We start from the raw sequence: 24,040 nt of genomic DNA on the forward strand, positions 1-24,040 counted from the left end.
TATTGTATGGCCCAGGAAGGTATTCAGGATATCTTGATCTAGTATTTTGCTGCCTGTTGATTCAAAGAAAGGCCACAAACTTTTGAAAGTTTGATGCTACAAGATGAGCCACAGATCTGACCCTAAGGACTGGCAAAGGGTAGCATCCTTCTTGTCAAGCAAAGCCGCAGTTAAGAAGAGGTGTTCTGATTCAGTTAGAAGGGTCATCAGTTATTCGCCAACAGCCCTAACCCTCTTCAGTATATCAGGATTGCAGTCTTGTGTACACCATCGATTTGTTTAAAGGCTGTGTTGTTAGATCAATTGGCTAGTCTGCCTTGACTTTAGATTATTGTTCTCATATCTCTCTCTGCTGGACATTTGATATATTTAATAAGAAGATTGATCAAGGGTTTTCCCTTCTTGGGGTTTTTCCCTGGCTTGAGCCAATCCTGTGTTCTCTTGTCTTGGCTTGTCTTCTGCATTTATTGTCTACATTCTTTCTTCAGTTACTATCAATGTGATAATGGATTATGTGATTGCTAATGGAACTAAATTGGAATTATAAATGAGCTAACATGAACATTGAAGTGATTGTCCTAAGCAAAGAACAAAATTTAATGGATTAGAAGGAGGGCCAAGGTCTGTATGAGGGCTAGAACAACCCAAAATTGCAACATACTAGCACGACCTCTCAAGAAAGGACTACCGCAGATGTAGAGAGAAAGTCTGGGTAGAAAACAAGGGCTAGAAGTGACTGTGGTCTTGCCCTAACTAGACCAAAGTTGATAGCAGAGAAACAAATTTAAATGATTGTAACACCAAAAATATATATGTTGGTGATGATAGATCTCTTAGTGTTGTAGGGACTGGAACTGTTCATCTAGACAATGGTCAATTTAATGATGTATTATGTGTTCCAACCTTATCCTGCAATCTTCTATCTATATATCAGATAACTCATTCAGGTGAAGGTAAAACCGTTGAATTTTCACCTCACGATGTTGTAATTAAGGACCTAAGAGATCCTAAATAGATTTTAGCTACTGGCATTGCTGATGATTCTACAAGGTTGTATAATTTTAACAACTTTGGGTCATCAACTCTTCCCTCCATATTTGTTGCTTATAATGTTGAAGTGAGCAAACCTTGGCATGAGCGATTTGGTCACTTAAACTATCACTCCCTTCAAAATCTATGTAAAGAAAATATGGTGACAGGTCTTCCTATGGTATCTTGCATAGATGGTGTTTGTTTCAGATGTGTACTCGGAAAACATCATCGGGATAGTTTTGAAAAACGTGCCTCTTGGCATGCCTCAGCCCCTTTACAACTTGTGCATAGTGATTTATGTGGTCCACTTCGAGTTGTTTCATTTTATGGCTACAAGTATTTCTTAACTCTCATTGATTATTTCTCTAGACACACTTGGGTATACTTCTTAAAACTCAAGAGTGAAGTATTTAACATGTTCTTGGCCTTTAAGGCCTTTGTTGAGAAACAATCTGGACATCAAATTCTTAAGCTAAGATATGATAATGGCGGAGAATATGTTAACAACAAATTCATCAACTTTTGCACTGAGCATGGAGTTCAAATGCAACATACTATTCCATATACTCCAAAACAAAATGGTGTAGTTGAAGGAAGAATCACACATTAAAGGAAATGGCTAATTGTATGCTTCAATCTAAAGGACTTAGTCTTAATTTTTAGGCAGAAGCAATTAACTGTGCAAATTACATAGCAAATCACACTCTTACTAACGTTTTAAATAATAACAATCCAGAAGAAGCATGGAGCTCAATTAAACAAGATGTAAGTCACTTTTGTGTTTTTGGAAGTGAAGCATGGGCCCATATTCTAGATGAGAAATATAAAGTTTTAGAACCTAAGAGTGAAAAATGTATTTTTGTTAGATATTTTGAAGACGTCAAAGGATATAGACTTATTCCACTTAATTCCAAAAATGTTATCATTAGAAGAGATGTAAAGTTTACTGAAAATATATCGACCTACGAGTCTAGTTTGGTAGATGTGCCACCTCTCTCTATCCCTTCTACTTATAAAAATATTTCTTCTTCAGATGATGACAACAAGGATGACAATCCTCCCCCACCTTCTTAGGATCCTCCTTCAGCTCCTCAACTTCCAAAATGGGGCCGTGCTACTCAGGATGCAACAGGTGCTCTTGCAGGTGATCCTACAAATCAGCGTCACACTCATTCTTAGTTTGATAGAGGCTCTTCTTTACTGGCTCAAGCTCTACTGAATTATGATCCTGACAACTTTACAGAAGCTTCAGGCCATCCAGATTGGGACGAAGCTATGAATGAAGAATATCATTCATTATTGGAAAATGATACATGGGATCTTGTTCCTCTTCCAAAGGGACGAAAACTTCTTAGATGCAAATGGGTTTACAGAACCAAGTGTGGACCAGATGGAAAAGTTGATAAAGATAAAGCTTGTCTTGTTGCTAACGGTTATTCACAAGTTGAAGGCATTGACTATACTCAAACCCTCTCCCCTGTTGTGAAAATGAACTCTATCCGCCTTGTTCTTTCCTTTGCTTCCTCTTTCAAATGGGAAGTCCATCAGAAGGATGTTAAATCTGCCTTTTTGCATGGGGACTTACATGAAGAAATCTATATGGAACAACCTCTTGGCTTTATACAACCAGACTCCAGCCATGTATGTCGGCTTAAGAAATCCCTTTATGGTCTCAAGCAAGCCCCTCGGGCTTGGTATGCCAAAATGGATAACTTTCTTTTAGATACTGGCTTTTCTAGGTGTCATTCTGACAATACTGTCTACACCAAGAAAGTGGGTAAGTCTCTTATCATTCTTGTTCTTTATGTTGATGATCTTATCCTTACTACTAGTGATCCCAACCTTATAAACCATGTGAATTCCAACCTTAAAAAGCAGTTTGAAATGACAGACTTAGGACACTTGCATTATTTTCTTGGTCTTCAAGTCTTACAATCCAAGGAAGGTATTTCCCTTTCCTAGTCCAAGTATGCCTGTGATATTCGACGCCAGTTTCACATGGAAGATTGTAAGCCAGTCCCTTCTCCCTTTCAGTCTAGAGTCAAACTTTCAGTCACTTGTACTTCCCCTGAAGTTGATGCTACCTTATACCGTCAGCTTGTAGGAAAACTTATGTATCTGACCCATACTCGTCCTGTCGTTTCCTTTCTTGTTGGCCTTATTTCTCGGTTTATGAAAAACCCACATGAAAGTCATTGGAAAGCAGCTAATACTTCATTATGTTTGAGGTACAGTTCATTTTGGGATTCATTACAGTGTAGAAGCATCTCCTCTATTGGTTGGTTTCACTGATTCCGATTGGGCTGGTGACCCTAATGATCGGAAGTCTACTGCAGGTTATGTGTTCACTCTTGGTTCTGGACCTATTACATGGGATTGCAAGAAACAAAGTGTCATTTCTCTTTCTTCAGCAGAAGCAGAGTATCGTGGCACCATAGAAGCTAGTAAGGAAGCCAAGTGGCTTCTTTAGATCCTGTCAGAGTTTGGGTTTCAGCAGCAGCATTCGACTACACTTTGGTGTGATAATAAAAGTGCCATTCAACTATGAAAATATCCATTCCAACATCAGTGCAAAAAACACATTGAACTACACATGCACTTCATCAGAAAGCTCATTCATGACCGTGTTCTTGAAGTGCAATATTGTTCAAACAATGATCAAGTTGCAGACATCTTTACAAAGGCTCTCACAGAGGCGAAGTTTACTAAACTTCGATTTATGGTTGGAGTTCAGGAAGTTGTCACTAAGGGGGGATAGGCTCTAATTCCTCCTTCCTTATCCTATTGTGTCATATTTGTAAATCATTCAATCCTATCCCAAGTTGTTCTTATGGGCGGATGTTAGGATATTTCGACACATAGGAAATAGTTAAGTATAACTTGGTCTAATGTAGAGTTAGGTAAAGTGTGTTTCTTTACTATGTACATTTGTAACTTACAATCCGATGGTCACGATAGGTTCTAGACATGAAGTGATCCAATGGTTCATTCTCTCCTCGGTATTATCGATGCTTGATTTGTGGCTTAATATCCGATTGGTCCATGATCTCTATTTAAGGAGCATGGAGGGTCATTTGTAGGGTGACCATTCATGAGAGAAGCTTATGTAAATTTTCATTCTTTTATTAATAAATTGCCTGAAATGGCCACGTTGGCTCAGGTCGTGGACTATTTCCCTCTTTGAGGGTTTTAACCACATCAAGAATACTGGTGTAGTGATCTGTGATCTATTTTTGAGTGGTGTCCTTCGGTGTTCTATTTGAGGAACTTACCCTATAAATTCCCACATAAATTTTATCTTATTTACCTTCAACTTCATATCCTAGAGGCTGCTGCAAATAAATTTATTCTTCTGGAATTCCATTCAAGAAGGCTGATTTCACATCCATTTGAAATACTTTCCACTTGTTATGAGCTGTTGCGGCTAGAACTTCTCTTACAGTATCCAATCTGGGTACCGGAGCAAACATTTCTCCAAAATCTATTCCCGATTGTTGCAAGAATCCTTTTGCTACAAGTCTTGCTTTAAATATGTCAATTTCACCTTTCTCATTCATTTTTTTTTTGTACACCCACTTCACACCAATGAGATTTGTGTACTTTGTTAAATCAATCAAATCCCATGTATTATTATTTTCAATAACTTCAATTTCTTCATCCATGGCTTGTGCCCAATTTTCATCTCTGATTGCTTCATCAAACGAAGAATGTTGGAATGCTAACAATACCAAATTTGAACTAACAACCAAATCATCATAAATATATTTCAGAATTCTCATCTTTCTCTTACCATTGCTTGATTCATCACCTAATTGACTGTTGGGAGAACCTCGATTTGTTGATTTGCGTGAAGATGCATGCTGCTCAGAAAATCTTGGAGTCCTTGTTGGTGTGTCTCTGTTTGGTGCCTTCACTTGTAATTCTTGTTGCTCCTTTTTTGCTACATCATCTTCTTCCATCAGTGGCACTTGTGCATCAACTGTTTTGTCTATACTACCATTCCACGACTCTTGTTATTTGAACACAACACCTCTGATAATTATGGTCTTCTTGGTGATAGGGTTATACAATTTCTAAGTTTTTGATTGCTCACTATAACCAGTAAATATGTATTTTTCACTTTTATCATCCAATTTTCCTCTTCGCTCTTTAGGAACATGTGCATAAGCTACACATCAAAATACTCTTAGATGCGATACATTGCAAGATATACCTAACCATGCTTTTTCTAGTACTCTGTTCATCAGACACTTTGTAGGAGATACATTGATCACATAAATAGCACATGCAACTACTTCTGCCCACTACTCATTAGACAAGTTTCTGTCTTTCAATGTGCTTCATACCATTTTCTTTCTCTCTTCTACACCATTCCGTTGGGGTGTGTACCTGGTTGTAAACTCTCTTCTTATTCCATGTTGATTACAGTAATCATGAAATGCATTTGAATCATATTCTCCACCACGATTTGACCTCATTACCTTGATCTCACGATCACTTTGGTTCTCTCTAAGGCTTTGAATTCCTTGACCTTGCAAGAGTTTTAGACTTTTGCCTCAAGAAGTAAACCCAAATGTTTATGTTATAATCGTCAATGAAAGTGAGAAAGTAACAACTTTCACCAATCGACTGTGTCCTCATAGGTCCACACAAGTCTGCATTCACTAGCTCAAGAGGTTGCTTTGTTTGTTATGCAACTCCCTTTGGAAAACTTTCACGTTGTTTCTTTCCCAAGATGAAACACTCAAAAGAATTAGCAGGTTCTTTGATGGGAGGTAATGCTCTGACCATCTGTTTCTGTTGCAACAATCTTAAACCAGAAAATTGCAAGTGTCCAAATCAAAAGTGCCATAACCAATAATCATTAGAACATGCCACTGTAAAAGAACTAACCTAATCCAGGTCCGGGTGTGACGAAGGAAGCTTCCAAGACCTTTTACTTCTATGATGTGTTAAATTGCATTTTTTAAAAGAACATAAATGAATACATGTGCATGGTGTAAAGAAGAGGGACATGTCAATCATCAACAACATATACACTACAACAAAACCAACGATTTGCACCAGATTTAGCGCCAGATTTTAGCGCATTTTTTCTGTAATTGTGATGAGCAACCTAGCGCTAAATCTGGCTCTATTGTATAATTTTTAAAGCGTCCTTTTTTGCGCCTGATTTTGCATCCTTTTTCACACTAGATTTTGCATCATTTTTTACACCAAACTATGCATCATTTTTTGCGTCAAATTTTGAACCAAGATTTGCATCTTATTTTATGATAGGTTTTGCTTCTAGTTTTGGGTCATTTTTTGCATCTATTTTTCATCGTCTTTTTCTTCCTATTTTGTGTCATTCTTTGCTTTCATTTTTGGGCCATTATTTGCATCAAATTTACATCGCTTTTTGCATCCAATTTAATGTCTTTTTCTGCATCCATTTTGTGTCAGTTTTTGCATATAGCCTTATGCCAGGTTTTGCATCTAGTCTTACACCAGTTTTTTCTTCTAATTTTGTAACTATTTTTGAACCAGCTTTGGTGCCTATCTTTGCACCATGTGTTGAATTTGATTTAGCACCAAATTTTGCATCCATTTTTGCGCCCATTTTTGCATCTTTTTTTGGACCATTTTTTATGTCCACCTTTACGTTTGATTTGTCTCCATTTTTCCCATCCCATTTTGCACCATATTTTGCATCATTTTTTGCATCCAATTTTTCACCGTTTTTAACACCATTTCTTACATCCAATGTTATATCATTTTGAGCATCCAAATTTGCATTTATATTTGCATCGTATGTTGAGTCATGTGTTGTGTCCACCTTTGCATCTTATTTTGTGTCTAATGGTACATTCAATTTAGAGCCATTTTTTACGTCTACTTTTGTATTTGTTTTTGTACCAAGTTTTGCATCATTTTTTGCATCCAATTTTGAGCTATTTTTATGCCCATTTTTGCACCATTTTTTGTGTCTACTTATGTGTCCAATGTTGCACCATTATTTATGCCCAATTTTTCGTCCAATTTTGCATTTTTTTGGTGTCTAGTTTTACATCGTTTTCACCATCCAAATTTGCATCTTTTTCTGCCTCATTTTGTGTCCACATTTGCATATAATTTTGTGCCTAAGTTTGACCCTAAATTTGCATCTAATTATGAATCATTTTTTACATCCAATATGGCATCCTTGGTTTCACCTTTTTTCAGCCCCATTTTGCATCTTGTTTTATGTCTTTTCTTACATCTCTTTTTTTTTTTTTTTCACCCAAGTTTGCATCCCAAATTTACACCATTATTTGCATCATCATTTGGCATCTTAATTTGTAACATTTTTTGCTTCTTTTTAGCACTCAACTTTGCATCTTATTTTACATCTAGTTGTCTGTCTTTTTTTGCATCTAATTTGGTGTCCATTTATGTGTCCTTGTTTTTGCCCAATTTGATATCCTTTTGTATGCCATGTTTTGTTCCCTTCTTTGTGTCAACTATTGCACAATTTTTCACTTCTAGTTTAAAACACTTTGTATGTCATTGTTTGCATTTTGTATTAATTCCTAGTTTAACATCCAATTTTACTTTCAATTTTGCATCCATGGTTACATCCGCATTTGACTTCTTATGTAGAGTATATTTTTCTTTACATATATGACCCCCTTTATAGATTCATTTTACTAATTTCAATTGCATAGTGAAATATATCATAGTTTCTAAATATCATTAAAGAAGATATCACAATTCAAAATCAATTGTAAAGAAATTTAAGGGAATGATGGGACCAACCCTAAACGTAGATTAATGAATGGATAAAATAAACGATGATTAACACTAACCCGATGATTAAGTATATATTTTGGATTTGGCTTGATTGCTGATTAATTACTGGGTACAGAGACAGATGTGAGGGGACACCTGTACTCTCTCTCGATTTCCTCACTCCCGCACTTGGCCTTTACTCCTCTATTCCACGTTCATTCTTCACTTTGGCATTTGGGTGCTCTCTGCTCTTAGACGAGGGTTTCACTGTTTGCTGTCTGTGGAAATGCCGAGGTCTGTCAATGGTTTTTTGTGCTGTAATGGGGTTCCTTTGTCATCGATTAACAACTACACTCGCTCTTCCTATTATGCTGCTCGGTTGGTTATTCTCAGGTTCGTTGTAGTTGGTTTTGCCAGCTTTTATTACTCTAAGGGATTTCTCCTGTTCTGAGACTATTCAGCTCTCTGTCTACTTTTTATTGTTTGTTGGCTCATATGCTGGTTCATACGCACTACTGGTTAACTGAGGTTCCTTCTGTATGTGTTTCTTGCAGGTTGTGGTCACAGGGGACTAACTCCTTGCTCTGTTCGATAAGGTAAGCCCTTCGTTCCCTGTCACATTTATTTTCCTCACTTCTCCGTCTTTGCTGAGGGTGTCTGCTCCTTGTGAGTAGGAATGTTCCTCTATGGCTGCGACCTGGTTACGATTTCTCCAAGTTGTTGCCGCCTGCTCCTTCGGTAAGTCACCAAACCCTCTTCCTGGCTATTTTCTTAGTTTTTCATTCTCAGACTGTCATGCATCCACTGATTAATACTCTGGTTGGCCGTATCTACAGGTGTTGGTGGCTTGGAATGGTTGCTTGCTCGACTAACGCCGCTTTGAGAACCCGGTAGGGTTGCTCCTGGTCTTTGTCTTTCGTAACAGTGCTATTCTTGGTTAGCCTTAGGTTCCTGTGCTTGTATTTCCTGGAAATTTTGTTGGCTCTGAGAGCCTCACCTTCTGTTGGCCGTTGGCCGCTTCAGTTTAAGCTTCTGGTGTGCTGTTTGTAAATTGATTCTTAGTTGTCTTGTAGTTTGTTGAGGGTTTCAAACCCTGGGACTATAATCATTGGTCTCTGTTGGGCTCGTTCTATTTTGGCATCGAGCTATTCTGAAATGCTCTGTAACTTAACTATCTATTCACATATTATTTGAAACAAAGCAACAAGACTTAGGCGAATGGTTATGGATTTACTTGGATGTTCCTCGCAATTAATTTTTATGCTAAGCCGGTTTTGCGGTAGTTTCTCTTTGTGGTTAGTCCGTCCCTTGTGGCTTGGAACTTGATTGTTTGGAACTGTAGTTTTGCTTCTGCCTGTAGACTCCTCGTTCTGCCTTTTTTAAGAAAAAATAGAATAGAAAAAGAAAAAGAAAAAAAAGGAATTACTTCGCCTTGCTTTTTGTCAATGTATGATATCACTGTTTGGAAGGGTTTGAAAAATTCCCTCTATGAGTTCGTAACTCTGTTCTGCCGACTTACACAATGGCCTCTTAGGAAGGAAATGATTTCTAATTCTGAATGAAATTCATCTCTCTGTTTTGGTCTAAATGCACAGTAATTAATAATTCAAAAAAAGCAAAGTAACAGTAGAAGCTGTAGATAGATATGGATGGTTATTTTTAAATAGAAGGGAATTATTATTCTCTTTCTTTTGTTCTTGTCTTTCTACTCCAACTCCTACAAAATATGAGTTTGATTCTTTTGTACTCTTCTGAGCTAGTTTCCCACAACTGCTCATGGTTACGTTTTCCAGTTACATAGTTGTGAAACCGTTTTAATGTTTTCTTGTTCTGTGGAAACGAAATGTGAAGAAAAAGAAGTTATAAAGAAAAGTGGCCGTAACAACTTTTCCCTACAATAATGTTCCTAATTACCAATAACTAAATAATTAACCATGCAATGTTCTTGACTACTGCTTTAACTAACTACTAAAAATGAAACTAAACAATGAGTGAAACCTGAGACCAAACACCTCAGCCATGACACCCTTAGTTAGATGCTCCTGCATCAGACTCCCGGGGTAAGAAAAATTCATGGCTCTGGTCCATGAGCTCCTTGACTGAAAAGCCCGCCTGCTGTATTTGTCTGGTGTCAAGTCATGAACTGTCTTCAATGGGACGGTTCTTCCACTTGACCAAATACTGTAGGTATTCCTTCCGCCGAGTTCGCTTGGCCACCTGAGTGTCGAGAATCTTCTCAATCTCAAGGGGCTGAGCTGAAGGCATTTGCCTCATCCAAGTATTACTTCCCTCTTGTGTATCCCATGTAGGCTGTGTGGTACTATCATCTTTAGGACTAGCAGTATATGGAAACAAATCTACTACGTTGAAGATGGGCGATATGCCTATCCCTGGAGGCAACTGCAATTCATAAGCATTGGCTGAAAATTTACGCAGAATTTTACAAGGGCCAATCTTCTTATACTTTAGTTTGTTGTATTCACCCCTAGGAAACCATTCTCTGCGCAAATGTGCGAGGACTTCATCCCCCACATTAAATTGTACCTCTCGCTGTTTCAAATCTGCCCGCTGCTTATAATTTTGACTGTTGTCCTGCAACTTCATCTTTACCTGCTCGTGCAGGTCATTCCTTACTTTGGAAAAATATTCCCCATCAGCACTCCATCTTTCCTGCTGTCCTAGATCTCTTAACTCATGCACTCCGCAAGGATGCATGCCATATAAGATCTGAAAAGGACTATAACCTGTGTTGCGATTTGGTGAGTTGTTATAAGCGAACTCCACCTGGGCAAGTACATGATCCCACATCCATGAATTTTCTCCGATCAAACTTCATAGCAGGTTTCCCAAGCTCCTGTTTACCACCTCTGTTTGCACGTCGGTTTGTGGGTGATAAGCAGAGCTGAAACTTAATTGTGTGTCCATATTTTTCCACAAGGTGCGCCAAAAGTGCCCTGTAAATTTCACATCCCTGTCGGAAATAATGGACTTAGGCAGGCCGTGTAGCCTGACTATCTCTATGAAAAATAAGTGGGCCACGTGAGTGGCATCGCTAGTTTTTTTACAAGGGATGAAATGTGCCATTTTTGAGAACCGATCTACTACTACCATCACATAATCATAACCCCGCCACGTCCTTGGTAGCCCTAAGACAAAGTCCAAGCTGACTGAGTCCCACAGTCTACTTAGAATAGGCAATGGTGTGTAGAGTCCCGTATTCTGACTGTGTCCTTTCGCCAACTGACACACTTTACATCTAGTTACAAATCTCTACACATCCCTTCGCATTCTTGGCCAATAATAAAAATGGCTGAGCTGATCTAAGGTCTTATCAATGCCGAAATGTCCGGCTAGACCTCCATTGTGCTTCTCCTTGATGATGTTCTCCCTCATCAAACAGTCGGGAATGCATAGCTGTCCCCCTTTAAACAACAGCTTCTCCTGTAAATTATAGTCTAGCCACGAACTATTGTTCCTCACCAAAGGATTTTGGCAAGCTTCATAAGCCTCCTTGAAATCCACATCTGTCTGATACAAGTCTGTCAAATGTTCGAATCCCAACACTTGTACCGTGCTCTCCTGTAAGAGCAAAGCTCTTCTACTCAATGCATTTGCTACCTTGTTGGCCTATCCACTGATGTGCTTCAAGGCAAATGTGAAACTCTGCAAGTACTCAACCCACTTTGCATGTTTTTGGTTCAACTTATGTTGCTGCATCATGTACTGTAATGCAGAATTATCAGAAAACAAAACAAATTCATTCCCCAACAAATAATGTCTCCAATGCTTCAATGCTTGGATGACATCATAGAATTCCTTGTCGTAAGATGAGTACTTTTGCTTGCTTTCGTTCAGTTTTTCGCTAAAATAAGCAATAGGTTTGTCTTCTTGGCTAAGGATAGCCCTAATGGTTGTACCGTTGGCATCATAGCAAACCTAAAAAAGTTTGTTAAAATCTGGCAACCTTAGGATTGGTCTTTCTGTAATCTTCTTCTTCAGTAGCTGGAAGATTTTCTCTACTGCCTCAGTCCAACAGAAAGGCTGACTTGCCTTTTTTATAGTATCCAACATAGGTGTGCAGATCTCACTGAAATTCCTTATAAATTTGCGATAAAAACTTTCCAACCCATGAAAACTACGTACCTCAAACAGACTTCTTGGGGATGGCTAGTTAACAATTGCTGCAATCTTCTCCGGGTCCATCTTTAGCTCATTCTCTGCAATCACAAAACCCAAATAAACCAATTCTCTTTGAAGAAAAGAACATTTTTTCAGATTTATCAGCAACTTGTTTTGCTGCAACTTCTCCAGTACACTTCGAACGTGCCGAAAATGTTCTTCTTTGGTTTTACTAAAAATCAGTATATCATCAAGATATACAATCACGAACTTTCCAATGAATTATTTTAACATCTCATTCATTAAGCGCATAAAAGTACTAGGAGCATTACTCAATCCAAATGGCATTACCAGCCACTCATACAGTCCTTCGTTGGTCTTGAAGGCTGTCTTCCATTCATCCCCTTCCCTGATTCGAATCTGGTGATAACCACTCTTCAGATCAATTTTCGAGAAATATGCTGCCCCACTTAAACAGTCCATCATATCATCCATCCGTGGTAACAGAAACCTATACCTAATGGTGATCTTGTTGATGGCTCTTGAATCTATGCACATCCGCCATTCTCCACCTTTCTTGGGAGCTAAAACTATTGGAACTACATAGGGACTTAGCATTTCCCTTATCAACCCCTTATATAGCAATTCCTGTACCCGTTTTATAATTTCTTCATTGTCTTTAGGACTCATTCGGTACGCTGCCTTATTCGGCAAACTAGCTCTAGGTATAAAGTCAATGTGATGACTGATACTTCTCGTAGGAGGCAATTATCTGGTAAATCATCCACTACAATGTCATTGTATTCCTGTAGCATTTTCTGAATTTCTGCAGGTAAATCAGACATTTCTATGTGCAACAGCACTATTTTTGGCCTTCTCACAACATCATAGTTCACTTCACTATCTTCAATCTGCTTCAAAAATTATTTTTCACCCATTAATAACACTTTTCTTCCACTTGTTTCTGTTGCTTCCTCCTCCTTGATGGGCACAAGTGTGTGCTTAATCCCATCCTTGACAAACTTGTAACAGTTTGTCTTCCCATCATGCACTACCTTCCGTTCACACTGCCATGGCCTTCCTAGTAGTATATGACATACGTCCATTAGCATAATATCACAAACAACCTTGTCCTTATACCTGCCAATATGGAACTCAACTTCACACTGTTTGTCAACCAACAACTGATGGCCTTTTTGCAACCACGACACCTTGTAGAGAGTGGGATGCTTCAGCGGCTTCAAACCCAACTTCTCTACCATCTCTGTGGCAACCAGATTATCTGTTCTCTCACTGTCGATAATCAACTTGTAGCATTTTCCGTGCGACTTACAAACTATCCAGAATAATTCCTTCCTTTGAGTTTGTTTAGCTGTCTCTTTTGCTGGTTTCAAGAGTACTTTATTCAGAACTAAGGCTTCCCCTATTTCTGACATATTTTTGGCTTCCTGGGGTGGTGCCTCTGCTTCCTCTGGCTATGCAACATACACTCCTCTTTGACCAACTTGTTCTACTTCAGGACACTCAAAAGACTTGTGCCCCCACTTGTGGCACCTGTAGCACTGATAGGCATCCCCCCTACCTCGGTCATTTCCCCTGCCTCTTTGATATGGCCTTCCTCCTCTAGTGCTGTCTCCTTTTTCTGTTGTCCCTAAAGTCTTGGAATTACTGCCCTCTTCACTATTGTTGGTAGCTCGTCCTCTGCCATAGGATTGTCCTCTTCCTTCACCAGTTCCTCGTCCTCTCCTAGCATTCTGTTTTTTGGTGATCTTCTCCTCTGCCTTCATGGCACTCTGGTAGAATTCTTCTATATTTTTTGGGGAAAGAATGCTTATCTCATCCAATATCTCCAATCTCCGACCATTTACATACCTTGCTATTTTTTCCGGGGTATCCTTCGTGTAACCAACTCTTAAATTTACTCGATAGAATTCTTCAGTATATTCTTTCACTATCATCCCTTTTTGCCTCAAATTTTGTACTTGCCGATTCATAGCAATCTGGTAATCTTTGGGCAAAAATCTGCCTTCCATCTTGGCCACCATTCTTGGCCATTTCTTTATTGGCAACTTATTCATCCTTCTTCTTTCCGCTTGGACACTGTCCCACCACAAGGCCACGTGTCCTTTCAGCTTGGTTGCAGTGAACTTAACTCTCTGATCTTCACTGACCTCTTCACATTCAAAATATTTATCCAACTCGCTAATCTAGTCCAATAGAACTTCTGTGGACAAGCTGCCATCGTAATTTGGAATTTCTAGCTTAGGCTTGCTGCTAGCCAATAGGACCGACCTCAACAATCTAATTTCTGGTCCTTCCTCATCCGATCCATCTATCGCAACTATAGCTTCTTCTTCGCTGTCATCTCCTACCTCTGGATCCCTTCTCCTTCCTGCTTCAACTACCTCCAAACAGGTAGTAAGGATCCTAATTTCCTCTCGCAATCCTTCCTCTGCTGCTCTCCGAGCACCTCTTCCATGACCTCATCTTCCAACTTCCATTTCTCAGGAAAACTCCAAATCCTGCTCTGATACCACAATATGATGGGACCAGCCCTAAACATAGATTAATGAACGGATAAAATAAATAATGATTAACACTAACCGGATGATTAAGTAGATATTTTGGATTTGGCTTGATTGCTGATTAATTACTGGGTATGGAGACAGATGTGAGGGGATACCTGTACTCTCTCTCGATTTCCTCACTCTCGTGCTCGGCATTTACTCCTCTATTATGCGTTCATTCACCACATTGGCATTTGGGTGCTCTCTGCTCTTAGACGAGGGTTTCGCTGTTTGCCGTCTGTGGAAATGTCGAGGTCTGTCAATGGTGTTTTGTGCTGTAATGAGGTTCCTTTGTCGTCAATTAACAGCTACACTCGCTCTTCCTATTATGCTGCTCGGTTGGTTATTCTTAGGTTCGTTGTAGTTGGTTTTTTCTTGCTTTTATTACTGCAAGAGATTTCTCCTCTTCTGAGACTATTCGGCTCTCGGTCTACTTTTTATTGTTTTTTGGCTCATATGCTGGTTCATTTGCACTACTGGTTAACTACGGTTCCTTCTGTATGTGTTTCTTGCAGGTTGTGGTCACAGGGAACCGATTCCTCACTCCGTTCGACAAGGTAAGCCCTTCGTTCCCTGTCACAGTTCTTTTCCTCACTTTTCCGTCTTTGCTGAGGGTGTTTGCTCCTTGTGAGTAGGAATTTTCCTCAATGGCTACGACCTGGTTATGATTTCTCCAAGTTGTTGCCGCTTGCTCTTTAGGTAAGTCACCAAACCCTCTTCCCGGCTATTTTCTTAGTTTTTCATTCTCGGACTGTCTTGCATCCACTGATTAATACTCTGGTTGGTCGTATCTACAGGCGTTGGTGGCTTGGAATGGTTTCTTGCTCGACTAACACCGCGTTAAGAACCCGGTAGGGTCGCTTTTTGTCTTTGTCTTTCGTAACAGTGCTATTCTTGGTTAGCCTTAGGTTCCCGTGCTTGTATTTCTTGGAAATTTGGTTGGCTCTAAGAGCCTCACCTTCTGTTGGCCGTTGGCCACTTCGGTTTAAGCTTTTGGTGTGCTGCTCGTAAATTAATTCTCAGTTTTCTTGTAGTTTGTTGAGGGTTTCGAACCCTGGGACTGTAATCGTTGGTCTCTGTTGGGCTCGTTCTATTTTGGCATCTGTTGGAATTATGATACAAGTGTTGTCATCCTTGATGGAAACTCACACAGATGACAGATCATAGTGCAGTAGGTCAGTAGCAAAGAATTGATGATCATACTACAAAGAATGAAGAAATAAAAGTATATACGTAGGTTCACTATATACCAAGTCGCATACATACGTAGGTTCACTATATACCAGGTCCTGTACACACGTAGGTTCACTATATACCAAGTCGCGTATATACGCAGGTTCGCTATATACCAAGTAGTGTATACATGCAGGTTCACTATATACAAAGGCGCGTATATCATACACATGCACTTTCACGCAAGGAAAGGCGCGTACATGTCGGAAAACTAAGTTTTGGGTCCGTGGTATTTGGTCCATGGTATTTTGGTATTTGGCCCATGGTATTTCGTCCGCGGTATTGACCCCAGGTATTGGGTCCAAGGTATTGGTTCTACGTGGTTTGGGACCATGGTATTGAGTAAGGCCTAAGATTATAAAAGGAGAAGAAGATCATTAGGCAAAGGCACTCAGAAAGTCTTGAATATCTGATGATGTATGAAATCCAGTATGCAGGTTATGGGTTCATGATGCTTTGCTTGATCTGAGCCAAGGAAGAATCTCAGTGGTTGATATAGAACAAGATCTAAGGATAGATCGGGATCTAATGGCTCAGAATGAATCATCTCTATACGGTTTGATCGTACTTATTCTAGATCTGTATACTGATGCATGTAATGTTCTCTAAATATTATGATATGGGTATAACTCAAGTTTGGAATAGCTGCAAATCATGAATGAATATTTACAAATGTATACGTTGGTTGACTTTGATAAAAGCGCGTATATAAGCAGGTTAGATACATCTAAGTAGCGTATACAATATGAAGTATGATGTTTGAAGTTACAGGTGCTTCTCGTTGTTGATGCAAAGTCTTTGTTCTGGTGACTGTTTATTGGTGTCAGTATTCTGCATATTTAGATTGGTTGATTATGTTTAGCTTCAATGTTGATGGATGAGATCTATAATGGATCACGATCATAATGACTTATCTTTATGGGATCTGATGGACTAGATCTGGTTGCTAACATACATATTATCCTTGTATATGTAATGATCTAGGTATGTTTGAAGTCAGGAAGTGCAGTGAAGTTATAATAAAGTAATTGATGACATATACGCTGGTTCACTTTGGTGAAGTTGCATATACACACTGGTTCGGCTCTTCCAAGTAGTGTGTGCACTCTGATGCATGATTTCTGATGATATAGTTGCTTCTGAATATTGTTGCAGAGTTCTGTGTTCTGCTGTGTGTACTAGTGACTGCATTTTGTTGACAGGGTTTCAATGATTAAGTATTGGGTGATTCAGGGATTGATGATGCAAGTGGTGATTGATTTTGTGCTTCAATGATATTGATGGGTCCAGCATGAAAATTGGATGAAATGTGGCCTTTATATTATGTTGTGGTGCTTCAAGAGTATCTAGTTTGAAAATTTATGAAAAGTGGTACTTGGAGGAAGGAAGTGAAGGTTGTAGCCTTCTGTAGGTTGGCACCTACATACTAGTACATCAGCTAGTACACGAGCTAAGGGGGTTGTAGCTCCCTTCCAGTAGCAGCTGGAAAACGAGTGAAGGTTGGAGCCTTCAGTAGGTTGGTTCCTACGTGCTAGTAAATGGATCGGCTAGTACAAGAGCTAAGGGGGTTGTAGCTCCCTTCCAGGAGAAGTTGGAGAACGAGAGGAGGTTGTAGCCTTCTGCAGGTAGAAACCTGCACACTGGTATAAGACTACACCAGTACATAAATATTGTAAAAGGAAGTTTCTTATTAAAAGAAGATAGAGACGAATTGCAACAGGTGGTTTTCACCCACATTGGGTTTCCACCTTATATCATGGTGTTCATGTGTGCTTCTTGTGTGTGATGATCTATTTTGTTTTACTGCACCTGTTTACTGTTCATATGATTAATGAAGTTTTGATGCACTAATTAAAGATCAACATTTAATGAATTAACTGAATCATAAGTTTACTGGATATACGCTAGTTGCATTAGACACAGTTGCGTGTACACGCGGGTTCCCTTAACTGAAGTAGCATATATGAATCTGAGTATGGAAATGAAAAAGTGTTTGATTTGATAATACTGATTCACCCCCCCTCTCAGTATTATTTCCAACAATTGGTATCAGAGCAGGTCCTTTGATAGAAGCTTGATCACTTGAAGGAGATTCGTAGAACAATGGGAAAGAAGCTAAAGAAGAAAGCATTTTAGAAGAAGAAGACATCTCAGAAGAACTATGACAGTGGGAGAATCGATTGGGGAATATGTGGAAGCAACACTTCAGATTCAGAATCACCTCAGAATGAAGATGAACAAGCAAAAGAACTATCAGGTATGAATTTGTTATCCTCTGGTGATACATTTCTCTATCCATTTGAAGATGATGAAAGTGATAGCGAAACAACTGAATTTGCTTTTATGGGTGAGCAAGAAAGACATCAAATAGAGGTAGAATTTAAAAGGCTTACAGACAAAATTAGATATCAACAAGATTTATTGCACAAAATGGAATGTGTCTCCAAAGAAGTTACCAAACTAAAAGCTCAACTAGAGGAAGGAAACGAGGTAAGAAAGCTATTCAAGGAAAAGCAAGATCAATGTCAAAAGTTGCAGGATGAAGTGACATCATTAAGAAATAAAGTAAATGAAAGGAGTGCAAAAATCAAGAAACTCAAAGAAAGATCCAGTTACTATGAAAGTCTTGAAGCTAAGATCCTCTCGCTAAAAGAAGATCTTGAAGAATCAAATAAGCAGAATAAAGAACTACTCCAAGCTCTTGAAAAACAAGAAAACAAAGTTCTTGAATTAAGTCATCAGTTGGAAGAAGGAAGAAAAGCTGAAGGAATCATGAAGAAATAGTATCTTGAAAAGGAAGAGCAACATCAGGTTGAGGTAAATATTCTAAAAGATAAATTAGAAGAAAAGGATAAGCTCTTACGATTTCAAGATAGTACTAAGATCTTGGATGATATTCTTAGTAGTCAAAGGTCTCCTGCTATCAAAACTGGTCTTGGTTTTCATGAATATGTTGAAGGTGAATCTAGTTCACAAAGTAAGACAAGGAACTCTAATGCAAAATCTGAAATGCTCAACAAGGAGATGAGAGGTCAATCCCATCAACAACCAAGGAAAGAAATTCTTCAAAGAAAATCTTTTACTCCTAACTATGGAAGTGATAGTCGATCATTTACTCAAATGAATAATGTTGAATGTTATGTATGTCATAATTTTGGACATGTTGCAGCCAGATGCAGAAGAAGAATGGTTCAAGACCATCACACAGAAAGATCATCACGTTCCAGGTACTTTAAGGGATATTATTTTTCTTGAAATATGTTTGGTCACAAAGTTGTTGATTGCTATAGAAGGAATATGAAACATGTAAGATGTTATGCATGTAACAAGCTTGGACATATAGCAAAGGAATGTAGGAACAAAGTACGGGCACCATACCAAAATGAGAAAACATCATCACACTTGAAGATATGGAAGAAGAAGGAAGTATAGTCAGAAAGATGTGGCACAACACAATGTACAGACATAACAGACTCAGAGGACGCTAAAAGTGTAAAACTTTAGTGTTCTTAATCTCATATGCAAGTTTCATAAAGAGAAGTCGCGTATGTACGCAAGTTAGAAAGTGCACAGTCGCGTATATATCAGTTTGAGAAAAGCAGTGGGACAGGCTCAGGGAAAGGGTCTGATATGATTCAATCCATTATTTGCTCTATTTGATAATGGTTACAATCTGCTGATGATGTGTGGAAATGTCTTGATACTTGTAAGATTTTCAGAAGTGTTTTGATCCTAACTTGATGATGATGATACCTTGATACTTCTTACTGATATATGCATGATCAGATCTGACAGTAAACGGATGGCACAGGTTCAGGGGGAGCTTATGCTTTGAATAATGCATTGTTAGCATTATGGTTAGAATTCCTTTGTGATGATGCTTATATGGCTAAATGATACATCTTGCTATGATATGGTTATGAGTTGTCCATGACAAAATCTCATATGATTCTTGGGGTTACATAGTTGGTGTTCAGATCAGATTTGTGGTTGATTCTCTAATGATGCATAGATGTTGCTTACATGGTGATCTTTATAAGGATAAGGAGAAGTAAAAATCTTGAATACACAACTTCATTACTTGATGATGAGTCACTCATATGCTACTGTCGTCATATGCATAAATATCATATAATACAGTTATGATGCAGAATTCCTATAGTTCTTGGCTCTCACATGGTTGAGGATTGTTGCTCTTGAGCTCAAGGTTTGCTAGATACATAGTGCTATATACAGTATCCTGGATACATGGATGATTACTTAAATTGCATATTGATGGTTGGCCAAGAGAATGGTGTTATTACAGGTTGCATGAAGACATAGCTATTTGAAGACATGGCTTACTTAATCACTTTGAGTTCTTACCTTATGATGATAGGTTGATACTCACATATGTTGATGCTTGTCAGATGTGGGATGTTCCCTAGTGATGGTACATGGTTAATATATTGAAGGTTCTTGTAGAAAGATCATGCAGTTCTTGATAATAATGTTATGATCATGGATGATGACTATGGTATTTTCACATACATATGATATGATGTGAATGACTTGGTGCTACTGCTTGGAGATATGACATTTGCTTAAGGTTATTTGATCTTGATGAGATCAAGAAGATGAGTTGATATCTATATGTAGACATTCTTTGTCACAGGGAACTAATGATGGACATATACAGGTTGTTGGTCTGGATGCTGTTGACAGATGCTTATGGAGCAGATCATACATGGTGTATGATAGTTGTTGAAGACTATCATGGTTTTGTTTTAGATATTTGGTCTCTATGTCATGTATATCTTTTAATGTCAAGGTCATGAAACGACCTATTCCCACTATGCATGGGATGGATGATGTAATGTTCTTATTCTGTCATGTACAAACATTTGGTATATCCCCACTTGGTTGGGTAGATGAGTCACTATTGGTATATCCCCACTTGATTGGGAGATTGATGTATGTATGAGTCATTGGTGATAGGAAGGTCATACTCACTTAGTTGAGTTGTAGAGTTGTGTTATTCTCTTGAAAAATATTTTTGCAGACTCGGCATGTTCTCAGGGGGAGCATGGACGGATTGGTACATCTTGGCATGTAGAAAGGGGGAGCTCAATAAAAAATTTCAGCATGTACTCAAGGGGAGTACGAACAGGAGAATGTATATCAAGGGAGAGAATATCTTGGTACGCCCTTTGCCCTTGATGTCAAAGGGGGAGAGTGACTTCGTGTTGTTGTTGGCATCAAGTCCAAAGGGGGAGATTGTTGGCATTATGATACAAGTGTTGTCGTTGATGGCAACTCACACAGATGACAGATCATAGTGCAGCAGGTTGGTAGCAAAGAATTGATGATCAGACTACAAAGAATGAAGAAAGAAAAGTATATACGCAAGTTCACTATATACCAAGTCGCGTACATATGCAGGTTCACTATATACCAAGTCGTGTACACACGCAGGTTCACTATATACCAAGTCGCGTATATACGCAGGTTCGCTATATACCAAGTAGTGTATACAAATAGGTTCACTATATACAAAGGCGCGTATATTGTACACACGCACTTTCACGCAAGGAAAGGCGCGTACATGTCGGAAAACTAAGTTTTGGGTTCGTGGTATTTGGTCCATGGTATTTCGTCCGAGGTATTGACCCCAGGTATTGGGTCCAAGGTATTGGTTCTACGTGGTTTTGGACCATGGTATTGAGTAAGGCCTAAGACTATAAAAGGAGAAGAAGATCATTAGGCAAAGGCACTCAGAAAGTCTTGAATATCTGATGATGTATGAAATCCAGTATGCAGGTTATGGGTTCATGATGATTTGCTTGATCTGAGCCAAGGAGGAATCTCAACGGTTGATAGAGAACAAGATCTAAGGATAGATCAGAATCTAATGGCTCAGAATGAATCATCTCTATACGGTTTGATCATACTTATTCTAGATTTGTATATTGATTAATGTAATGTTCTGTCAATATTATGATCTGGGAATAACTCAAGTTTGGAATAGCTGCAAATCATGAATGCATATTTACAGATGTATACGCTGGTTGACTTTGATAAAAGCGCATATATACGCAGGTTAGATACATCTAAGTAGCGTATACAATATGAAGTATGATGTTTGAAGTTACAGGTGGATCTGGTTGTTGATGCAAAGTCTGAGTTCTGGTGACTGTTTACTGGTGTCAGTATTCTGCATATTCAGATTGGTTGATTATGTTTAGCTTCAGTGTTGATGGATGAGATCTATAATGGATCAGGATCATAATGACTTATCTTTATGGGATCTGATGGACTAGATCTGGTTGCTAACATACATATTATCCTTGTATATGTAATGATCTGGGTATGTTTGAAGTCAGGAAGTGCAGTGAAGTTATAAGAAAGTAATTGATGACATATACGCTGGTTCACTTTGGTGAAGTTGCGTATACACGCTGGTTCAGCTCTTCCAAGTAGCGTATGCACTCTGATGCATGATTTCTGATGATACAGTTGGTTCTGAATATTGTTGCAGAGTTCTGTGTTCTGCTCTGTGTATTGGTGACTGCATTTTGTTGATAGGGTTTCAGTGATTCAGTATTGGGTGATTCAGAGATTGATGATGCAAGTGGTGATTGATTTTTTGCTTCAATGATATTGATGGGTCCAGTATGAAAATTGGATGAAACGTGGCCTTCAGATTATGTTGTGGTGCTTCAGGAGTATCCAGTTTTAAAATTTATGAAACGTGGTACCTAGAAGAAGGAAGTGAAGGTTGTAGCCTTCTGTATATTGGCACCTACATACTAGTACATCAGCTAGTACAAGAGCTAAGGGGATTGTAGCTCCCTTCCAATAGCAACTGGAAAACGAGTGAAGGTTGGAGCCTTCAGTAGGTCGGTGCCTACGTGCTAGTAAACGGATCAACTAGTACAAGAGCTAAGGGGGTTGTAGCTCCCTTCCAGGAGAAGCTGGAGAACGAGAGGAGGTTGTAGTCTTCTGCAGGTAGAAGTTTGCATACTGGTATAAGACTGCACTAGTACAAAAATATTGTAAAGGGAAGTTTCTTATTAAAGGAAGATAGAGACGAATTGCAGTAGGTGGTTTTCACCCACATTGGGTTTCCACCTTATATCATGGTCAGGGAAAATTTTAAGAACCCCCCCTAAATTTATAAATATAATAAATGGGCGAATCTCCATGGTATATAGGAAAAATGGAAGGCGATTTTATCAATAATATAATATGTATATATAATTTTTTGGCGAATCTCTCACCAAGCATGGCGAATATTTTACTCAATTATAAAATCTTGTAAGATCTTGGCGAGTCTTTCACTAAATAATAAAACTTTGTAAAGTCCTAGTGAATCTTAGCATAGGCTACATGCTGGTTTAATTCCCCCATTTAAATAGGCTACATTCCAGGTGAATACCATGGGTCAATACCATTTGCCATTTTGGTGAATACCATGGGTCAATACCATGTGCCATATTTATTTTTATTAATTCTAATATTAGGGTTAATAATGGTTTTTTGCATGGTATTAATAACAATCTAGTCCATGGTATTTGTCCCATAGTATTTTGGCCATAGGTTTCACCTAAATATAACCCATTTTTTTAGTGTTCGTAAATATAAGGTGACTTATGGAGTAAATATGAAAAAATGTTTTATTTGTTTACCATACCTCTCGTTTATTTATATTTTTATTAATTTACCATACCTCTTTTACAAATATGGTATTTGGCCCATAGGATTCACTTAAATAAAACCTCTTTCTTGAGCCTTCATAAATAGAACGAGGGTTATGGACTAAATATAAAAAGATGTTTTATTTATTTATACGTCTAGTTTATTTATATTTTTATTTATTTACCATACCTTTTGAGTAAGTATAAAAAGACGTTTTATTTATTTACCATACCTCCACTTTACTTATATTTTTATTTGTTTACACCCTTACATGTATATAAGGTGACTTATGGAGTAAATATAAAAAATGTTTTATTTATTTACCATACCTCTCATTTATTTATATTTTTATTAATTTACCATACCTCTTTTATAAATATGGTATTTGGCCCATAGGATTCACTTAAATAAAACCTATTCTTGAAAATGGGCGAATGGATTCACTTAAATAAAACCTATTCTTGAAAATGGGCGAATGGAAGGTTGTAAGTCCTAATTTCAAGGGCTAAATTTACCTTTCTTACCCTCTCCCTTAAAATAAGGTGGGCTATTTGAGGTGATTTGTAAAAATGTACTATGATACAAAATATTCGCCCACTAAAAATTTAAAACCCCTTAATTTCGCCAAAGGGCGAACATTCGCCCCTAAAATTATCCTTGAT

Source organism: Pinus tabuliformis, chromosome 3_1, assembly GCF_031772625.1.
Source record: "Pinus tabuliformis cultivar Carrire ecotype Pingquan chromosome 3_1, CPIR1, whole genome shotgun sequence".
NCBI lineage: Eukaryota > Viridiplantae > Streptophyta > Pinopsida > Pinales > Pinaceae > Pinus > Pinus tabuliformis.